Source organism: Carassius auratus, unplaced genomic scaffold (assembly GCF_003368295.1).
Source record: "Carassius auratus strain Wakin unplaced genomic scaffold, ASM336829v1 scaf_tig00005711, whole genome shotgun sequence".
In the NCBI taxonomy this organism is placed as follows: Eukaryota; Metazoa; Chordata; class Actinopteri; order Cypriniformes; family Cyprinidae; genus Carassius; species Carassius auratus.
In genome coordinates, this window is record NW_020523690.1 from 29637 (window position 1) to 49422 (window position 19786).

At 39.2% G+C, this 19786-nt stretch overlaps 8 non-coding genes across 8 annotated transcripts; 7 read left to right on the forward strand and 1 right to left on the reverse strand.

The window, feature by feature from the left end:
- Positions 1-8153: 8153 nt before the first annotated feature.
- Positions 8154-8247, reverse strand: trnai-uau (transfer RNA isoleucine (anticodon UAU)). Its single transcript has 2 exons — positions 8210-8247; positions 8154-8189 (listed from the first exon to the last, which is right to left on the reverse strand). It is a non-coding gene; the product is annotated as a tRNA-Ile (tRNA).
- A 2272-nt stretch (positions 8248-10519) lies between these two features.
- Positions 10520-10613, forward strand: trnai-uau (transfer RNA isoleucine (anticodon UAU)). The gene is made up of 2 exons: positions 10520-10557; positions 10578-10613. It is a non-coding gene; the product is annotated as a tRNA-Ile (tRNA).
- A 2223-nt stretch (positions 10614-12836) lies between these two features.
- trnai-uau (transfer RNA isoleucine (anticodon UAU)) lies at positions 12837-12930 on the forward strand. Its single transcript has 2 exons — positions 12837-12874; positions 12895-12930. It is a non-coding gene; the product is annotated as a tRNA-Ile (tRNA).
- Positions 12931-13540: 610 nt separating this feature from the next.
- On the forward strand, positions 13541-13634 carry trnai-uau (transfer RNA isoleucine (anticodon UAU)). The gene is made up of 2 exons: positions 13541-13578; positions 13599-13634. It is a non-coding gene; the product is annotated as a tRNA-Ile (tRNA).
- A 1531-nt stretch (positions 13635-15165) lies between these two features.
- Positions 15166-15259, forward strand: trnai-uau (transfer RNA isoleucine (anticodon UAU)). Its single transcript has 2 exons — positions 15166-15203; positions 15224-15259. It is a non-coding gene; the product is annotated as a tRNA-Ile (tRNA).
- An 828-nt stretch (positions 15260-16087) lies between these two features.
- trnai-uau (transfer RNA isoleucine (anticodon UAU)) lies at positions 16088-16181 on the forward strand. Its single transcript has 2 exons — positions 16088-16125; positions 16146-16181. It is a non-coding gene; the product is annotated as a tRNA-Ile (tRNA).
- Positions 16182-17712: 1531 nt separating this feature from the next.
- Positions 17713-17806, forward strand: trnai-uau (transfer RNA isoleucine (anticodon UAU)). Its single transcript has 2 exons — positions 17713-17750; positions 17771-17806. It is a non-coding gene; the product is annotated as a tRNA-Ile (tRNA).
- A 1531-nt stretch (positions 17807-19337) lies between these two features.
- trnai-uau (transfer RNA isoleucine (anticodon UAU)) lies at positions 19338-19431 on the forward strand. The gene is made up of 2 exons: positions 19338-19375; positions 19396-19431. It is a non-coding gene; the product is annotated as a tRNA-Ile (tRNA).
- The last annotated feature ends 355 nt before the right edge of the window (positions 19432-19786 follow it).

Genomic DNA, 19786 nt, shown 5'->3' on the forward strand with positions numbered 1-19786 from the left:
CACCTGCTTAGGCTGAAGAGAAAACAAGACCAACACAGAGAGAAAGGTTAAAATGTTTGCTTGATGGCTCTCTGAGGTATCCTGATAAATAACAGCCAATTTTGTTTGCATTATCTAGATCATCGTCGCTATGACTTTTATTGTTATTTTATTGTTGTTGCTTTCAAATCGATACCTTTTCAATGTGAGCCTGAAAAAGTCTGCACTGTAAATAATTTTTATGCTGTTAAACTAACTTTGCCGTGTTTTAGATCAGTAGTGAACAGATTCACAATTTACATGCCTTTAGACTGTGCCTCAATGCTCATAGTGTCATTAATAAAATAAATGAATTTGAAACCCATCTGAATTAATGTTGATTTAATCAATGTACATCCCACAGTTAATGTTAATGTTGTGGTGTTGAAAGTAATGTGTTTTGGTGTTGAAGTGTATCATTATTATTACCTTAAGTCTAAAACTCAGATTTTTATGATGTATTCATTTTAGGGGAATAATTCTGAATACTAAACTGTTCAAAATGTTTTTCTTATTCATCACACTATAAAGATTTTCTTTTTATTTTCTTTTTTTTTTAGTTTCTGATGTTTAATAATGGATTTCTGCCAATCCATTATAATCCACTAAAATTATTTGAGTTTGTTTTAAAAACAATATAATAAAAATTAAACTGTGTTTCTCTTGTGACTCAGTTTGTATTAGTCAGAACATTAAAAGAAGTAGACTATTTTCTCAGTGTATTATGATACATTTCTGTGTAAATACTGTAGTATTCCATTGACAACTAATTACAGAGTCATTATAGATACATGAAATGTGAGACATGCTAAGACTTTGCAAAGCATTTGAGCCTAATCACACAAGCATACACCAAATGGCTGACATGGTTGACCTTGTCAGCCTGTCCTAAGGTAATGCCCAGTCTGGATGTTGTCTAAGGTCTGTGATGAATGTGATTGTTGAGGTGGTTTGATCCCAAAGGCTGGAGCAGTTCTAAGAAGCAGTCAAACATAATTGTGCTGTTCAATCACTCCTGAGATCCTGCTACATTTCAGCAAGGTATCTCTAGCTAAATACAGCTAAAACCTTTTTGCTACATATCAGCACTGAGCAAATTTTCCATAAGTTCTAGCAGATCTCATGTTTACTGTATTGTTTACTTTATTGTTTACAGTATTGTTTACTGATTTAATTCAATGATGCATAAAACTATGATGTGAAACATTGGCCTAATGCCCGCCTACAGTTCATTAAATGTCTAATTTCATCCTCTCTATAAGCAATTATATTATGTAAATATGACTACAAATTCCCATCTCTTGAAGCACTGAACTCTGTTATATTAATATAGTTTGTCTTAATTTACTCAATGGCGTATGTCACATGGCACCAGGACTGTAATAATCGTCATTTTCATTTGTATTGTAATCCAATAAATAAGTCACATCAGTCTTGTTTGTACACTTGTTATCAGTGAAGATGCATCTGTTTTGATCCATCCAGACAGCTCTATGACTCAAATAAGCAAGTCAACCAAAAGACCACTAGTCCTGAGTGACCACTGTTTTATTCCATGTTCTCATCATCCTCAGCAAACCCCAATGTCACTGAAAAAATTTGGAGTGACATTTAACCAGCCCCGCTGCACGAATCTGACATTTTCAATTATTAGAAGCAATGGATTTACTATTAAATCACAGGGGAGAAGGAAATCTCAAATATAAGTTTGACTGTGAGAGCCCTTAATGTCAATATCAAATCTAAATTTTCTCCTTTTGAGAATGTAAATTATTAGCCAAATAGTAATGTAGGCACCGTTTTAAGAAGCTCAATAAGAATTTGGCCTGGCTCTGTTCTATTAACACCCACTTTTCAACAGTGTTAATAAGACGAGGACAAAAAATATTTGTTTACTAACATTTTTTCAAGTGACTAAGACATGAAGTTGACTAGCTAAAACTAGTATCTAATGATAAAAACTATGAATTTATGCCGCATCTTTGTTAACATGACAAGACAGGACTATAATGTTATTTGAGGACTAAAGGAATATCTAGTCTTGGTATGGCAGCCACGGTTGATGGATAGACTAACAAAACATGAACAAACGATCTGAAACAATGATCTCAGCACCCGAAGGGGTAGGGATAAGGTGACCAGACATCCGTTATTTCCCTGGAGTCACAATTAGCTGGCGATTAGTTTAAAGTTAGTGAAGGCAGGATAGGTGAAATCATGCTGATAGAAGCTCTCTCGTCCACTCTCAACTCCTTCAGTTCTCATATGTAGCGCGCGATCAGTTCTCAGTGCTCAAATACACACAAAGCAATCCAGATGTCTAATGTTTAATTGAACATACAAGAGCTTAAACATTAACCCCCCGGAGCTTGGAAATACATGAAAATTAAGACACTTAATGTCTTTAAAAGCAAATAGTGGTAATCGTGTAGATTTGGCAGTGGGATTCATTCATTTAATGGATTATTAAGGCTGGTAAGCGATTACAATTTTTAATCTAATTAATTACATGATGTGGTGATTAACTAATCGCACGTCAAATTTGAAGAAATAACTCTGAAAAGATAATTTAAAGTCATTGTTGAGCAAAGCATCAAAAAGAGATTGCAAAAAGTAGGTTCAGCAAGAAATATTTTGTTACATATACTATTTTGGATCATGTGAGTAAATAATTTTTAGTCATTTTTAGTTGGGTTAACTATAACTTTAATAATTTATTTTCTTAATTTTATTATTATTACTATGAAAATATTAAATTATTTCTTTAATGAAATGATACTCTAAATAATAAACTAAAACTGCCAGAAGGTGGTGGTAATTGTCTTATTGATTAAAGGGATCGTTCACCCAATAATCAAAATTATGTCATTAACGACTCACGCTCATGTCGTTCCTCCCTTCATCTTCGGAACACTGTTTAAGATATTTTAGATTTACAGTCGTGGCCAAAAGTTTTGAGAATTACATAAATATTGGAAATTGGAAAAGATGGTGCTTAAGTTTTTATAATAGCAATTTGCATATACTCCAGAATGTTATGAAGAGTGATCAGATGAAATGCATAGTCCTTCTTTGCCATGAAAATGAACTTAATCCCAAAAAAACCTTTCCACTGCATTTGATTGCTGTCATTAAAGGACCTGCTGAGATCATTTCAGTAATGGTCTTGTTAACTCAGGTGAGAATGTAGACGAGCACAATGCTGAAGATCATTATGTCAGGCTGATTGGGTTAGACAGTGTTAAAAGGAGGGTGATGCTTGAAATCATTGTTCTTCCATTGTTAACCATGATGGTGTGCAGCCACCAGTGCAGAGCTTGCTCAGGAATGGCAGCAGGCAGGTGTGAGCGCATCTGCACACACAGTGAGGCCAAGACTTTTGGAAGATGGCCTGGTGTCAAGAAGGGCAGCAAAGAAACCACTTCTCTCCAAAAAAAAACATCAGGGACAGATTGATCTTCTGCAGAAAGTATAGTGAATGGACTGCTGAGGACTGGGGCAAAGTCATATTCTCTGATGAAGCCCCTTTCCGATTGTTTAGGGCATCTGGAAAAAGGCTTGTCCGGAGAAGAAAAGGTGAGCGCTACCATCAGTCCTGTGTCATGCCAACAGTAAAGCATCCTGACACCATTCATGTGTGGGGTTGCTTCTCATCCAAGGGAGTGGGCTCACTCACAATTCTGCCCAAAAACACAGCCATGAATAAAGATTGGTACCAAAACACCCTCCAACAGCAACTTCTTCCAACAATCCAACAACAGTTTGGTGAAGAACAAGGCATTTTCCAGCACGATGGAGCACCGTGGCATAAGGCAAAAGTGATAACTAAGTCCCTCGGGACGAAAATGCTGCAATTTTTTGTCCATGGCCTGGAAACTCCCCAGATCTTAATCCCATTGAGAACTTGTGGTCAATCCTCAAGAGGCAGGTGGACAAACAAAAACCCACTAATTCTGACAAACTCCAAGAAGTTATTATGAAAGAAGGGTTGCTATCAGTCAGGATTTGGCCCAGAAGTTGATTGAGAGCATGCCCAGTCGAATTGCAGAGGTCCTGAAAAAGAAGGGCCAACACTGCAAATACTGACATAAATGTCATGTTATTGTTGATAAAAGCCTTTGTATCGTATGAAGTGCTTGTAATTATATTTCAGTACATCACAGAAACAACTGAAACGAAGATCTAACAGCATTTTATCAGCAAACTTTTTGAAAACTAATATTTAAGTAATTCTCAAAACTTTTGGCCACGACTGTAGTCAGAGAGCTCTTAGTCCCTCCAGTGAAGCTGTGTGTACAGTATACAGTCCATGTCCAGAAAGGTATGAAAAACATCATCAAAGTAGTCCATGTGACATCAGAGGGAAGGAATTTTTTGAAGCATCGAAAAAACATTTTGGTCCAAAAATAGCAAAAACTACGACTTTATTCCGCATTGTCTTCTCTTCCGTGTCTGTTGTGAGAGAGTTCAAAACTCTGCAGTGTATTGATATCCGGTTCGCGAACGAATCGTTCAATGTAACTGGATCTTTTTGAACCAGTTCAACAAATCTAACTGAATCATTTTAAATGGTTTGCTTCTCCAATACGCATTAATCCACAAATGACTTAAGCTGTTAACTTTTTTAATGTGGCTGACACTCCCTCTGAGTTAAAGTTGTTTCCCTGCTTCATACTAGTCATTAATCGACTGTATGAAATGGCAGAGGATCCACATAGGTCTTTGGCAGGGCAAGTGCGTTAAATGCATTAATACATTTCAAACGCTATTTTTCTCCATAATTAATTAATCTAATTAACACATTAAATTACCAGCCCTAATAGTAAGATAGCCTTGTTTGAAATGGGTTTGGTTAAAAGAAAAATTTTGTTTCGTCTGTACTACTAGGTAGTATTAACTGAGTTAAATAAAATGGCATTAAAAGAGACTAAAATACAATTTAGACTAAATGTCATCAGTTTTCATCTACTAAAGCTAGACTATAATATCATCAGTTATCGTTGACTAAAACTAGACGAAAATGTCATCAGTTTTCGTTGACTAAAATTAGACTAGACTAAAAAGAGTATGAACGTGACTACAACTAATAAAAAAATAAAATGACAGATTCACACGAAGACTAGACTAAAACTAAAATTAAAACAGGCCATCAAAAACAACACTACTGTATATGAACAATAGCCAGAGATATATATAAAAAAAAAAAGCATTAGGTGATGTCGAGAGGATTTGTCATTTCCAATTAATTAATTTAATTATTACCATTGTTATTATCATTATTGTTATTATTATTAGATCTATAGGTTCACTACAATTAATTTGCATTGCATACAAACTCAAACTTACTCTCCATTCTCCGCACAGACATTTGAATATGTGCCTAATAGCACTCATTTATTGAATGTTTAACCTAACATTGTGTTATGCTTTAAGTGTTTTATATCTATAGATATTATTTCCAGCCAGTCATAATTACAGCATTGTATGACATCGTTTTATATGATGCTCATTCCCTGTTTGAGAGTTTCTTCCCAATAAATGGATGACCTTAGCACACGTGTATTTCTGTTTACAATGTCTGGTTCACTTGCAAAAAGGGCAGTGTAAAAGCAAACCGCACTAAGCAAAAAAATCAACACTGTATTTGTTCCGGACCAAAGCAAGTGAACTAATGGACATTCCTGATGTGAATACACCCTACAGTATATATAGTTTTATTTTCATCACCTCCAGACTCACAAGGACGTCATTAAAGGCACTTTGCCACATTGCTGCTGCATGTTTGGCCTCTGCTCATTTGGTTTTGGTTATACCATGTCATCAAATCATGTTGCATAGAATATCATCGTGTCATTACATCCTGTTTTTGGTTCGTTTAGAAGTATTTGGTCCATGTTGCGTTCATATATCATTCGAACTACAACAGAGTTTGTTGGAAGCACTAAACAAGTGGACAAAGACAGCTGAAAATATTGGTCTCTGTCCGCTTGATTGGTGCTCACCAGGGTTCAGATGGCAGCATTCACACATGCTCAAACGAACCAAACTAACAGAGCAATCGCACCAGAGTTTGTTTTAATTGAACAAAACATGCCAAGTGCGAACGCACCCTTATTTGATGTATTATTGAAGCAAAATGCTTAAGAATTTAAGAATACACACTGTTCACTGTGTTTCAAGCTCACCAAAGAGCGAAACTACTTTCAGTTTCCAGAGTTATTAGTAAAACCAGCGCATTTAAACTGTGTTAATAAATGTCCATTAAAAATTGCAGTCCACCATCTGAAAGAGTATCATGCTGAGGTCAGTGCCCTAATTTTATCTGAAGAACCCTTGTAAGTGCCTGAGCAAGCCAGAATCAATAATCTGAGTCTAAGATGGAAATAATTGTTAGTGGATTTGATGGGAATAATGCTAAAGAATGTGTGTGGGTCGAGAAGGTAAAGCAGGTAAAGCATATTTTGCTCGTTTTGCTCTCCATTTCTAGTGACTAATGTGGAACTGAGTCCAAATTAAATATTTAATATATCCCTCTTCATGCTGAACTTAGAACAAATAAATAATGCACTAAAATAGAAAACCAAATGTCACAGTTAAATTATATGATCTTCACCGTGCCCTATCCTTGGCACAAAAATCTAATCTTATTGAAGAGCTGTTCAGCAGAAAGCGATATTTATATTGTCAAAATGATATTTCTATTGATTTATGTCCCAAAGACACCCTTGTATATCCCCAAAGAGATAATCAAAATGAATGTCATGTAAATGAGTGTGTTTTGTCATTTAAAAAATATACTAAAGTATCTTGATCTGTAATGTGAGAAGGGTTGCCACCATGTTTATTCACACTGCAGTTCAGGAAGTCCTTTACAGCACATTAATTCAAGTAATAAGTGGCCAAGAAATGGGCGAAAAATAGAGTGAACTTTTAGTTACTTACACTATGTGTATTTGATATGAATAAAACACATCTGCAAATTATATTTGAATGGATTGTTACTGTTGCTTCTATAGACATCTCTGTGTATTTTACAAGCTCTAAATGTTTTGCTTTACTATTACTTATGAGCACTTAAACTAATCTAAAATCTAAAATCTACAATAAATATTATGTGGTTAAAAACACTGCATAGTTGTTATAATATGACACGAGCAGTGCATTTCTCTCTCTGATTCGGTGTCAGATAAAGCACAAAAGGTCAGTTTGAATTTAGTTGCTATGTGACGTCAATGAACATTCTAAATCCCATATATGTGACTGTAGTCCCGGGGGTACAGAAATATTGGGTCAAAGGGTTAATTTAGACTATGGGTCAAAGGGTTTAGTTAGACTAGTATTTCACGACTTCCAGTGAACTTTCCTCTAACTCAGCGGTTCTCAATCCCAGTCCTTGTGGCCCCTGCTCTGCACATGTTGTATGTTATGCTTATCACTTCAGACATTTATTCTATTCCAACGTAAGTGCCCTGCGAAGTGGACATCACAGGATATCCAACCATGATTCTAGTTCGACACAAACTTATATGTTCCATTCAAAGTGCAGTGGAGTATGAGAGAAGTTATTTTAAGTTGTATTTATTTACAGAGCTATATGATGTCACATTTGTCCATATGTGACAACATAGTGCAGTGCAGCTCTGTGAATGAATGTTCCAAAGTGAAGTAAACTTCAACAGATTTCCCCTGCACAGGGAGTGGGGAGCAATGAACACTACCAAAATGCTGATTATCTGAAACAGTTGTTCAAATTTCCAAACACCATGCTCTTTAGTTAGACTTATCATTCAACTTGGGGCGCGAGGACTGGAATTGGGAACCGCTGTTCTAACTGATTACAGCAATCTGTTTATATTATCCCATGCACTCTGTAGCTACTTGCATTCTAAAGCATTGCTCCAGGTGAGGCTCAAACTCATAACCTCAGCACTGCTCTGCTGCCTTACAAGTACCAGGCACTGACTGATTGCTCCAAAACCGCATTAACAAGTACAGTCTTCTTTAGTTAGACTTATCATTCAAATTGTTCCAATGGTTTTCTTCTAGCTGATCTAAGCAATCTGGTTTCCAACAGATCTTTTTTATTATCCCATGCACTCTGTAGCTACTTAAATGCTGCTTGCTTTCTAAAACTTTGCTCCAGGTGAGGCTCGAACTCACAACCTCGGCATTGCTTTGCTACGTACTGTCTTATAAGTACCGCGCGCCAACCAATTGCGCCACTGGAGCTATTGAATCTTGAATAAAAGTCCAAACACCACCGTCTTTAGTTAGACCTATCATTCAACTTGTTCCATGACTTTTTTCTGATTACAGCAGTGATCCTCAAATCTGGCTCGGGAGATCCACTTTCCTGCAGAGTTTAGCTCCAACCCTAATCAAACAAAACTACCTGTGATTTTCTATTGATCCTGTTGACATTGATTAGCAAACTCAGATGTGTTTGAATAGGGTTAGAGCTAAACACTGCAGGAAAGTTGATCTCGTCAGCTGAATTTGAGGATCACTAGATTACAGCAATCTTGTTTACAACAGATCTTTTATATTATCCAATGAACTTTGCGGCTACTGAAATGCTTCATGCTTGTCATTTGACACACCACGGCCACGATAACACTGTAACGCACATGGATCGCACAAAGTTCATGCACGAAGCTCACTACTAACAAGCTGATTATCTGAAACAGTTGTGTTAATAAAGATAGACATGCAAAATACGCAAAGAAGGGGGGCTCGCGGACTGGATTTGGGAACCTCTGTTCTAACTGATTACAGCAATCTGTTTATATTATCCCATGCACTCAGTAGCTACTTAAATGCTGCTTGCTTTCTAAAACTATGCTCCAGGTGAGGCTCAAACTCACAGCCTCAGCATTGCTCTGCTACGTACTGTCTTAAAAGTACCGCGCGCTAACCGATTGCGCCACTGGAGCTATTGAATCTTAAAAAAATATTCAAAACACCACTGTGAGTTTGAGCCTCACCTGGAGCAAGGCTTTAGAATGCAAGTAGCTACAGAGTGCATGGGATAATAAAAAGATCTGTTGGAAACCAGATTGCTTAGATCAGCTAGAAGAAAACCATTGGAACAATTTGAATGATAAGTCTAACTAAAGAGCATAGCGTTCGTTAATGTGGTTGTGGCGCGATCAGACAGTGCCTGGTACTTGTAAGGAAGCAGAGCACTGTTGAGGTTATGAGTTTGAGCCTCACCTGGAGCAAGGCTTTAGAATGCAAGTAGCTACAGAGTGCATGGGATAATATAAACAGATTGCTGTAATCAGTTAGAACAGAGGTTCTCAATTCCAGTCCGCGAGCCCCGCATTTTGCATGTCTCTCTTTATTAACACAACTGTTTCAGATAATCAGCTTGTTAGTAGTGAGCTTCGTGCATGAACTTTGTGTGATCCATGTGTCATACGCTGTTATCGTGGCCGCGGTGTGTCAAGTGACAAGCATGAAGCATTTCAGTAGCCGCAAAGTTCATTGGATAATATAAAAGATCTGTTGTAAACAAGATTGCTGTAATCCAGTGATCCTCAAATTCAGCTGCAGATCAATTTTCCTGCAGTGTTTAGCTCTAACCCTAATCAAACACATCTGAGTTTGCTAATCAATGTCAACAGGATCAATAGAAAATCACAGGTAGTTTTGTTTGATTAGGGTTGGAGCTAAACTCTGCAGGAAAGTGGATCTCCCGAGCCAGATTTGAGGATCACTGCTGTAATCAGAAAAAAAACATGGAACAAGTTGAATGATAGGTCTAACTAAAGACGAAGGTGTTTGGACATTTTTTTCAAGATTCAATAGCTCCAGTGGCGCAATCGGTTAGCGCACGGTACTTATAAGACAGTACATAGCAGAGCAATGCTGAGGTTGTGAGTTTGAGCCTCACCTGGATCAAGGCTTTAGAATGCTAGTAACTAAAGAGTGCATGGGGTAATATAAACAGATTGCTGTAATCAGTTAGAACAGAGGATTACCAATTCCAGTCCGCGAGCCCCCCATCTTTGCGCAATTGGCATGTCTCTCTTTATTAACACAACTGTTTCAGATAATCAGCTTGTTAGTAGTGAGCTTCGTGCATGAACTTTGTGTGATCCATGTGTCATACGATGTTATCGTGGCCGCGGTGTGTCAAGTGACAAGCATGAAGCATTTCAGTAGCCGCAAAGTTCATTGGATAATATAAAAGATCTGTTGTAAACAAGATTGCTGTAATCCAGTGATCCTCAAATTCAGCTGCAGATCAACTTTCCTGCAGTGTTTAGCTCTAACCCTATTCAAACACATCTGAGTTTGCTAATCAATGTCAACAGGATCAATAGAAAATCACAGGTAGTTTTGTTTGATTAGGGTTGGAGCTAAACTCTGCAGGAAAGTGGATCTCCCGAGCCAGATTTGAGGATCACTGCTGTAATCAGAAAAAAACCATGGAACAAGTTGAATGATAGGTCTAACTAAAGACGGTGGTCTTTGGACCTTTTTTCAAAATTCAATAGCTCCAGTGGCGCAATCGGTTAGCGCGCGGTACTTATAAGACAGTACGTAGCAGAGCAATGCCGAGGTTGTGAGTTCGATCCTCACCTGGAGCAAAGTTTTAGAAAGCAAGCAGCATTTAAGTAGCTACAGAGTGCATGGGATAATAAAAAAGATCTGTTGGAAACCAGATTGCTTAGATCAGCTAGAAGAAAACCATTGGAACAATTTGAATGATAAGTCTAACTAAAGAGCATAGCGTTCGTTAATGTGGTTGTGGCGCGATCAGTCAGTGCCTGGTACTTGTAAGGCAGCAGAGCACTGTTGAGGTTATGAGTTTGAGCCTCACCTGGATCAAGGCTTTAGAATGCTAGTAACTAAAGAGTGCATGGGGTAATATAAACAGATTGCTGTAATCAGTTAGAACAGAGGTTCCCAATTCCAGTCCGCGAGCCCCCAATCTTTGCGTATTTTGCATGTCTCTCTTTATTAACACAACTGTTTCAGATAATCAGCTTGTTAGTAGTGAGCTTCGTGCATGAACTTTGTGTGATCCATGTGTCATACGCTGTTATCGTGGCCGCGGTGTGTCAAGTGACAAGCATGAAGCATTTCAGTAGCCGCAAAGTTCATTGGATAATATAAAATATCTGTTGTAAACAAGATTGCTGTAATCCAGTGATCCTCAAATTCAGCTGCAGATCCACTTTCCTGCAGTGTTTAGCTCTAACCCTATTCAAACACATCTGAGTTTGCTAATCAATGTCAACAGGATCAATAGAAAATCACAGGTAGTTTTGTTTGATTAGGGTTGGAGCTAATCTCTGCAGGAAAGTGGATCTCCCAAGCCAGATTTGAGGATCACTGCTGTAATCAGAAAAAAAACATGGAACAAGTTGAATGATAGCTCTAACTAAAGACGAAGGTGTTTGGACATTTTTTTCAAGATTCAATAGCTCCAGTGGCGCAATCGGTTAGCGCACGGTACTTATAAGACAGTACATAGCAGAGCAATGCTGAGGTTGTGAGTTTGAGCCTCACCTGGATCAAGGCTCTAGAATGCTAGTAACTAAAGAGTGCATGGGGTAATATAAACAGATTGCTGTAATCAGTTAGAACAGAGGTTCCCAATTCCAGTCCGCGAGCCCCCAATCTTTGCGTATTTTGCATGTCTCTCTTTATTAACACAACTGTTTCAGATAATCAGCTTGTTAGTAGTGAGCTTCGTGCATGAACTTTGTGTGATCCATGTGTCATACGCTGTTATCGTGGCCGCGGTGTGTCAAGTGACAAGCATGAAGCATTTCAGTAGCCGCAAAGTTCATTGGATAATATAAAATATCTGTTGTAAACAAGATTGCTGTAATCCAGTGATCCTCAAATTCAGCTGCAGATCCACTTTCCTGCAGTGTTTAGCTCTAACCCTATTCAAACACATCTGAGTTTGCTAATCAATGTCAACAGGATCAATAGAAAATCACAGGTAGTTTTGTTTGATTAGGGTTGGAGCTAATCTCTGCAGGAAAGTGGATCTCCCAAGCCAGATTTGAGGATCACTGCTGTAATCAGAAAAAAAACATGGAACAAGTTGAATGATAGCTCTAACTAAAGACGAAGGTGTTTGGACATTTTTTTCAAGATTCAATAGCTCCAGTGGCGCAATCGGTTAGCGCACGGTACTTATAAGACAGTACATAGCAGAGCAATGCTGAGGTTGTGAGTTTGAGCCTCACCTGGATCAAGGCTTTAGAATGTAAGTAGCCACAGAGTGCATGGGATAATATAAACAGATTGCTGTAATCAGATAGAACAGAGGATTACCAATTCCAGTCCGCGAGCCCCCCATCTTTGCGCAATTGGCATGTCTCTCTTTATTAACACAACTGTTTCAGATAATCAGCTTGTTAGTAGTGAGCTTCGTGCATGAACTTTGTGTGATCCATGTGTCATACGATGTTATCGTGGCCGCGGTGTGTCAAGTGACAAGCATGAAGCATTTCAGTAGCCGCAAAGTTCATTGGATAATATAAAAGATCTGTTGTAAACAAGATTGCTGTAATCCAGTGATCCTCAAATTCAGCTGCAGATCAACTTTCCTGCAGTGTTTAGCTCTAACCCTATTCAAACACATCTGAGTTTGCTAATCAATGTCAACAGGATCAATAGAAAATCACAGGTAGTTTTGTTTGATTAGGGTTGGAGCTAAACTCTGCAGGAAAGTGGATCTCCCGAGCCAGATTTGAGGATCACTGCTGTAATCAGAAAAAAAACATGGAAAAAGTTGAATGATAGGTCTAACTAAAGACGGTGGTGTTTGGACTTTTTAAAAAAATTCAATAGCTCCAGTGGCGCAATCGGTTAGTGCGCGGTACTTATAAGACAGTACGTAGCAGAGCAATGCCGAGGTTGTGAGTTCGAGCCTCACCTGGAGCAAAGTTTTAGAAAGCAAGCAGCATTTAAGTAGCTACAGAGTGCATGGGATAATATAAACAGATTGCTGTAATCAGTTAGAACAGAGGTTCCCAATTCCAGTCCGCGAGCCCCCCATTTTTGCGCATTTTGCATGTCTCTCTTTATTAACACAACTGTTTCAGATAATCAGCTTGTTAGTAGTGAGCTTCGTGCATGAACTTTGTGTGATCCATGTGTCATACGATGTTATCGTGGCCGCGGTGTGTCAAGTGACAAGCATGAAGCATTTCAGTAGCCGCAAAGTTCATTGGATAATATAAAAGATCTGTTGTAAACAAGATTGCTGTAATCCAGTGATCCTCAAATTCAGCTGCAGATCAATTTTCCTGCAGTGTTTAGCTCTAACCCTAATCAAACACATCTGAGTTTGCTATTCAATGTCAACAGGATCAATAGAAAATCACAGGTAGTTTTGTTTGATTAGGGTTGGAGCTAAACTCTGCAGGAAAGTGGATCTCCCGAGCCAGATTTGAGGATCACTGCTGTAATCAGAAAAAAAACCATGGAACAAGTTGAACGATAGGTCTAACTAAAGACAGTGGTCTTTGGACCTTTTTTTCAAAATTCAATAGCTCCAGTGGCGCAATCGGTTAGCGCGCGGTACTTATAAGACAGTACGTAGCAGAGCAATGCCGAGGTTGTGAGTTCGATCCTCACCTGGAGCAAAGTTTTAGAAAGCAAGCAGCATTTAAGTAGCTACAGAGTGCATGGGATAATAAAAAAGATCTGTTGGAAACCAGATTGCTTAGATCAGCTAGAAGAAAACCATTGGAACAATTTGAATGATAAGTCTAACTAAAGAGCATAGCGTTCGTTAATGTGGTTGTGGCGCGATCAGTCAGTGCCTGGTACTTGTAAGGCAGCAGAGCACTGTTGAGGTTATGAGTTTGAGCCTCACCTGGATCAAGGCTTTAGAATGCTAGTAACTAAAGAGTGCATGGGGTAATATAAACAGATTGCTGTAATCAGTTAGAACAGAGGTTCCCAATTCCAGTCCGCGAGCCCCCAATCTTTGCGTATTTTGCATGTCTCTCTTTATTAACACAACTGTTTCAGATAATCAGCTTGTTAGTAGTGAGCTTCGTGCATGAACTTTGTGTGATCCATGTGTCATACGCTGTTATCGTGGCCGCGGTGTGTCAAGTGACAAGCATGAAGCATTTCAGTAGCCGCAAAGTTCATTGGATAATATAAAATATCTGTTATAAACAAGATTGCTGTAATCCAGTGATCCTCAAATTCAGCTGCAGATCAATTTTCCTGCAGTGTTTAGCTCTAACCCTAATCAAACACATCTGAGTTTGCTAATCAATGTCAACAGGATCAATAGAAAATCACAGGTAGTTTTGTTTGATTAGGGTTGGAGCTAATCTCTGCAGGAAAGTGGATCTCCCAAGCCAGATTTGAGGATCACTGCTGTAATCAGAAAAAAAACATGGAACAAGTTGAATGATAGCTCTAACTAAAGACGAAGGTGTTTGGACATTTTTTTCAAGATTCAATAGCTCCAGTGGCGCAATCGGTTAGCGCACGGTACTTATAAGACAGTACATAGCAGAGCAATGCTGAGGTTGTGAGTTTGAGCCTCACCTGGATCAAGGCTTTAGAATGTAAGTAGCCACAGAGTGCATGGGATAATATAAACAGATTGCTGTAATCAGATAGAACAGAGGATTACCAATTCCAGTCCGCGAGCCCCCCATCTTTGCGCAATTGGCATGTCTCTCTTTATTAACACAACTGTTTCAGATAATCAGCTTGTTAGTAGTGAGCTTCGTGCATGAACTTTGTGTGATCCATGTGTCATACGATGTTATCGTGGCCGCGGTGTGTCAAGTGACAAGCATGAAGCATTTCAGTAGCCGCAAAGTTCATTGGATAATATAAAAGATCTGTTGTAAACAAGATTGCTGTAATCCAGTGATCCTCAAATTCAGCTGCAGATCAACTTTCCTGCAGTGTTTAGCTCTAACCCTATTCAAACACATCTGAGTTTGCTAATCAATGTCAACAGGATCAATAGAAAATCACAGGTAGTTTTGTTTGATTAGGGTTGGAGCTAAACTCTGCAGGAAAGTGGATCTCCCGAGCCAGATTTGAGGATCACTGCTGTAATCAGAAAAAAAACATGGAAAAAGTTGAATGATAGGTCTAACTAAAGACGGTGGTGTTTGGACTTTTTTTAAAAATTTAATAGCTCCAGTGGCGCAATCGGTTAGCGCGCGGTACTTATAAGACAGTACGTAGCAGAGCAATGCCGAGGTTGTGAGTTCGAGCCTCACCTGGAGCAAAGTTTTAGAAAGCAAGCAGCATTTAAGTAGCTACAGAGTGCATGGGATAATAAAAAGATCTGTTGGAAACCAGATTGCTTAGATCAGCTAGAAGAAAACCATTGGAACAATTTGAATGATAAGTCTAACTAAAGAGCATAGCGTTCGTTAATGTGGTTGTGGCGCGATCAGACAGTGCCTGGTACTTGTAAGGAAGCAGAGCACTGTTGAGGTTATGAGTTTGAGCCTCACCTGGAGCAAGGCTTTAGAATGCAAGTAGCTACAGAGTGCATGGGATAATATAAACAGATTGCTGTAATCAGTTAGAACAGAGGTTCTCAATTCCAGTCCGCGAGCCCCGCATTTTGCATGTCTCTCTTTATTAACACAACTGTTTCAGATAATCAGCTTGTTAGTAGTGAGCTTCGTGCATGAACTTTGTGTGATCCATGTGTCATACGATGTTATCGTGACCGCGGTGTGTCAAGTGACAAGCATGAAGCATTTCAGTAGCCGCAAAGTTCATTGGATAATATAAAAGATCTGTTGTAAACAAGATTGCTGTAATCCAGTGATCCTCAAATTCAGCTGCAGATCAATTTTCCTGCAGTGTTTAGCTCTAACCCTAATCAAACACATCTGAGTTTGCTAATCAATGTCAACAGGATCAATAGAAAATCACAGGTAGTTTTGTTTGATTAGGGTTGGAGCTAAACTCTGCAGGAAAGTGGATCTCCCGAGCCAGATTTGAGGATCACTGCTGTAATCAGAAAAAAAACATGGAACAAGTTGAATGATAGGTCTAACTAAAGACAGTGGTCTTTGGACCTTTTTTTCAAAATTCAATAGCTCCAGTGGCGCAATCGGTTAGCGCGCGGTACTTATAAGACAGTACGTAGCAGAGCAATGCCGAGGTTGTGAGTTCGATCCTCACCTGGAGCAAAGTTTTAGAAAGCAAGCAGCATTTAAGTAGCTACAGAGTGCATGGGATAATAAAAAAGATCTGTTGGAAACCAGATTGCTTAGATCAGCTAGAAGAAACCATTGGAACAATTTGAATGATAAGTCTAACTAAAGAGCATAGCGTTCGTTAATGTGGTTGTGGCGCGATCAGTCAGTGCCTGGTACTTGTAAGGCAGCAGAGCACTGTTGAGGTTATGAGTTTGAGCCTCACCTGGATCAAGGCTTTAGAATGCTAGTAACTAAAGAGTGCATGGGGTAATATAAACAGATTGCTGTAATCAGTTAGAACAGAGGTTCCCAATTCCAGTCCGCGAGCCCCCAATCTTTGCGTATTTTGCATGTCTCTCTTTATTAACACAACTGTTTCAGATAATCAGCTTGTTAGTAGTGAGCTTCGTGCATGAACTTTGTGTGATCCATGTGTCATACGCTGTTATCGTGGCCGCGGTGTGTCAAGTGACAAGCATGAAGCATTTCAGTAGCCGCAAAGTTCATTGGATAATATAAAATATCTGTTATAAACAAGATTGCTGTAATCCAGTGATCCTCAAATTCAGCTGCAGATCAATTTTCCTGCAGTGTTTAGCTCTAACCCTAATCAAACACATCTGAGTTTGCTAATCAATGTCAACAGGATCAATAGAAAATCACAGGTAGTTTTGTTTGATTAGGGTTGGAGCTAATCTCTGCAGGAAAGTGGATCTCCCAAGCCAGATTTGAGGATCACTGCTGTAATCAGAAAAAAAACATGGAACAAGTTGAATGATAGCTCTAACTAAAGACGAAGGTGTTTGGACATTTTTTTCAAGATTCAATAGCTCCAGTGGCGCAATCGGTTAGCGCACGGTACTTATAAGACAGTACATAGCAGAGCAATGCTGAGGTTGTGAGTTTGAGCCTCACCTGGATCAAGGCTTTAGAATGTAAGTAGCCACAGAGTGCATGGGATAATATAAACAGATTGCTGTAATCAGATAGAACAGAGGATTACCAATTCCAGTCCGCGAGCCCCCCATCTTTGCGCAATTGGCATGTCTCTCTTTATTAACACAACTGTTTCAGATAATCAGCTTGTTAGTAGTGAGCTTCGTGCATGAACTTTGTGTGATCCATGTGTCATACGATGTTATCGTGGCCGCGGTGTGTCAAGTGACAAGCATGAAGCATTTCAGTAGCCGCAAAGTTCATTGGATAATATAAAAGATCTGTTGTAAACAAGATTGCTGTAATCCAGTGATCCTCAAATTCAGCTGCAGATCAATTTTCCTGCAGTGTTTAGCTCTAACCCTAATCAAACACATCTGAGTTTGCTAATCAATGTCAACAGGATCAATAGAAAATCACAGGTAGTTTTGTTTGATTAGGGTTGGAGCTAAACTCTGCAGGAAAGTGGATCTCCCGAGCCAGATTTGAGGATCACTGCTGTAATCAGAAAAAAACCATGGAACAAGTTGAATGATAGGTCTAACTAAAGACGGTGGTCTTTGGACCTTTTTTTCAAAATTCAATAGCTCCAGTGGCGCAATCGGTTAGCGCACGGTACTTATAAGACAGTACGTAGCAGAGCAATGCCGAGGTTGTGAGTTCGATCCTCACCTGGAGCAAAGTTTTAGAAAGCAAGCAGCATTTAAGTAGCTACAGAGTGCATGGGATAATAAAAAAGATCTGTTGGAAACCAGATTGCTTAGATCAGCTAGAAGAAAACCATTGGAACAATTTGAATGATAAGTCTAACTAAAGAGCATAGCGTCCGTTAATGTGGTTGTGGCGCGATCAGTCAGTGCCTGGTACTTGTAAGGCAGCAGAGCACTGTTGAGGTTATGAGTTTGAGCCTCACCTGGATCAAGGCTCTAGAATGCTAGTAACTAAAGAGTGCATGGGGTAATATAAACAGATTGCTGTAATCAGTTAGAACAGAGGTTCCCAATTCCAGTCCGCGAGCCCCCAATCTTTGCGTATTTTGCATGTCTCTCTTTATTAACACAACTGTTTCAGATAATCAGCTTGTTAGTAGTGAGCTTCGTGCATGAACTTTGTGTGATCCATGTGTCATACGCTGTTATCGTGGCCGCGGTGTGTCAAGTGACAAGCATGAAGCATTTCAGTAGCCGCAAAGTTCATTGGATAATATAAAAGATCTGTTATAAACAAGATTGCTGTAATCCAGTGATCCTCAAATTCAGCTGCAGATCAATTTTCCTGCAGTGTTTAGCTCTAACCCTAATCAAACACATCTGAGTTTGCTAATCAATGTCAACAGGATCAATAGAAAATCACAGGTAGTTTTGTTTGATTAGGGTTGGAGCTAATCTCTGCAGGAAAGTGGATCTCCCAAGCCAGATTTGAGGATCACTGCTGTAATCAGAAAAAAAACATGGAACAAGTTGAATGATAGCTCTAACTAAAGACGAAGGTGTTTGGACATTTTTTTCAAGCTTCAATAGCTCCAGTGGCGCAATCGGTTAGCGCACGGTACTTATAAGACAGTACATAGCAGAGCAATGCTGAGGTTGTGAGTTTGAGCCTCACCTGGATCAAGGCTTTAGAATGTAAGTAGCCACAGAGTGCATGGGATAATATAAACAGATTGCTGTAATCAGATAGAACAGAGGATTACCAATTCCAGTCCGCGAGCCCCCCATCTTTGCGCAATTGGCATGTCTCTCTTTATTAACACAACTGTTTCAGATAATCAGCTTGTTAGTAGTGAGCTTCGTGCATGACCTTTGTGTGATCCATGTGTCATACGATGTTATCGTGGCCGCGGTGTGTCAAGTGACAAGCATGAAGCATTTCAGTAGCCGCAAAGTTCATTGGATAATATAAAAGATCTGTTGTAAACAAGATTGCTGTAATCCAGTGATCCTCAAATTCAGCTGCAGATCAACTTTCCTGCAGTGTTTAGCTCTAACCCTATTCAAACACATCTGAGTTTGCTAATCAATGTCAACAGGATCAATAGAAAATCACAGGTAGTTTTGTTTGATTAGGGTTGGAGCTAAACTCTGCAGGAAAGTGGATCTCCCGAGCCAGATTTGAGGATCACTGCTGTAATCAGAAAAAAAACATGGAAAAAGTTGAATGATAGGTCTAACTAAAGACGGTGGTGTTTGGACTTTTTAAAAAAATTCAATAGCTCCAGTGGCGCAATCGGTTAGTGCGCGGTACTTATAAGACAGTACGTAGCAGAGCAATGCCGAGGTTGTGAGTTCGAGCCTCACCTGGAGCAAAGTTTTAGAAAGCAAGCAGCATTTAAGTAGCTACAGAGTGCATGGGATAATATAAACAGATTGCTGTAATCAGTTAGAACAGAGGTTCCCAATTCCAGTCCGCGAGCCCCCCATTTTTGCGCATTTTGCATGTCTCTCTTTATTAACACAACTGTTTCAGATAATCAGCTTGTTAGTAGTGAGCTTCGTGCATGAACTTTGTGTGATCCATGTGTCATACGATGTTATCGTGGCCGCGGTGTGTCAAGTGACAAGCATGAAGCATTTCAGTAGCCGCAAAGTTCATTGGATAATATAAAAGATCTGTTGTAAACAAGATTGCTGTAATCCAGTGATCCTCAAATTCAGCTGCAG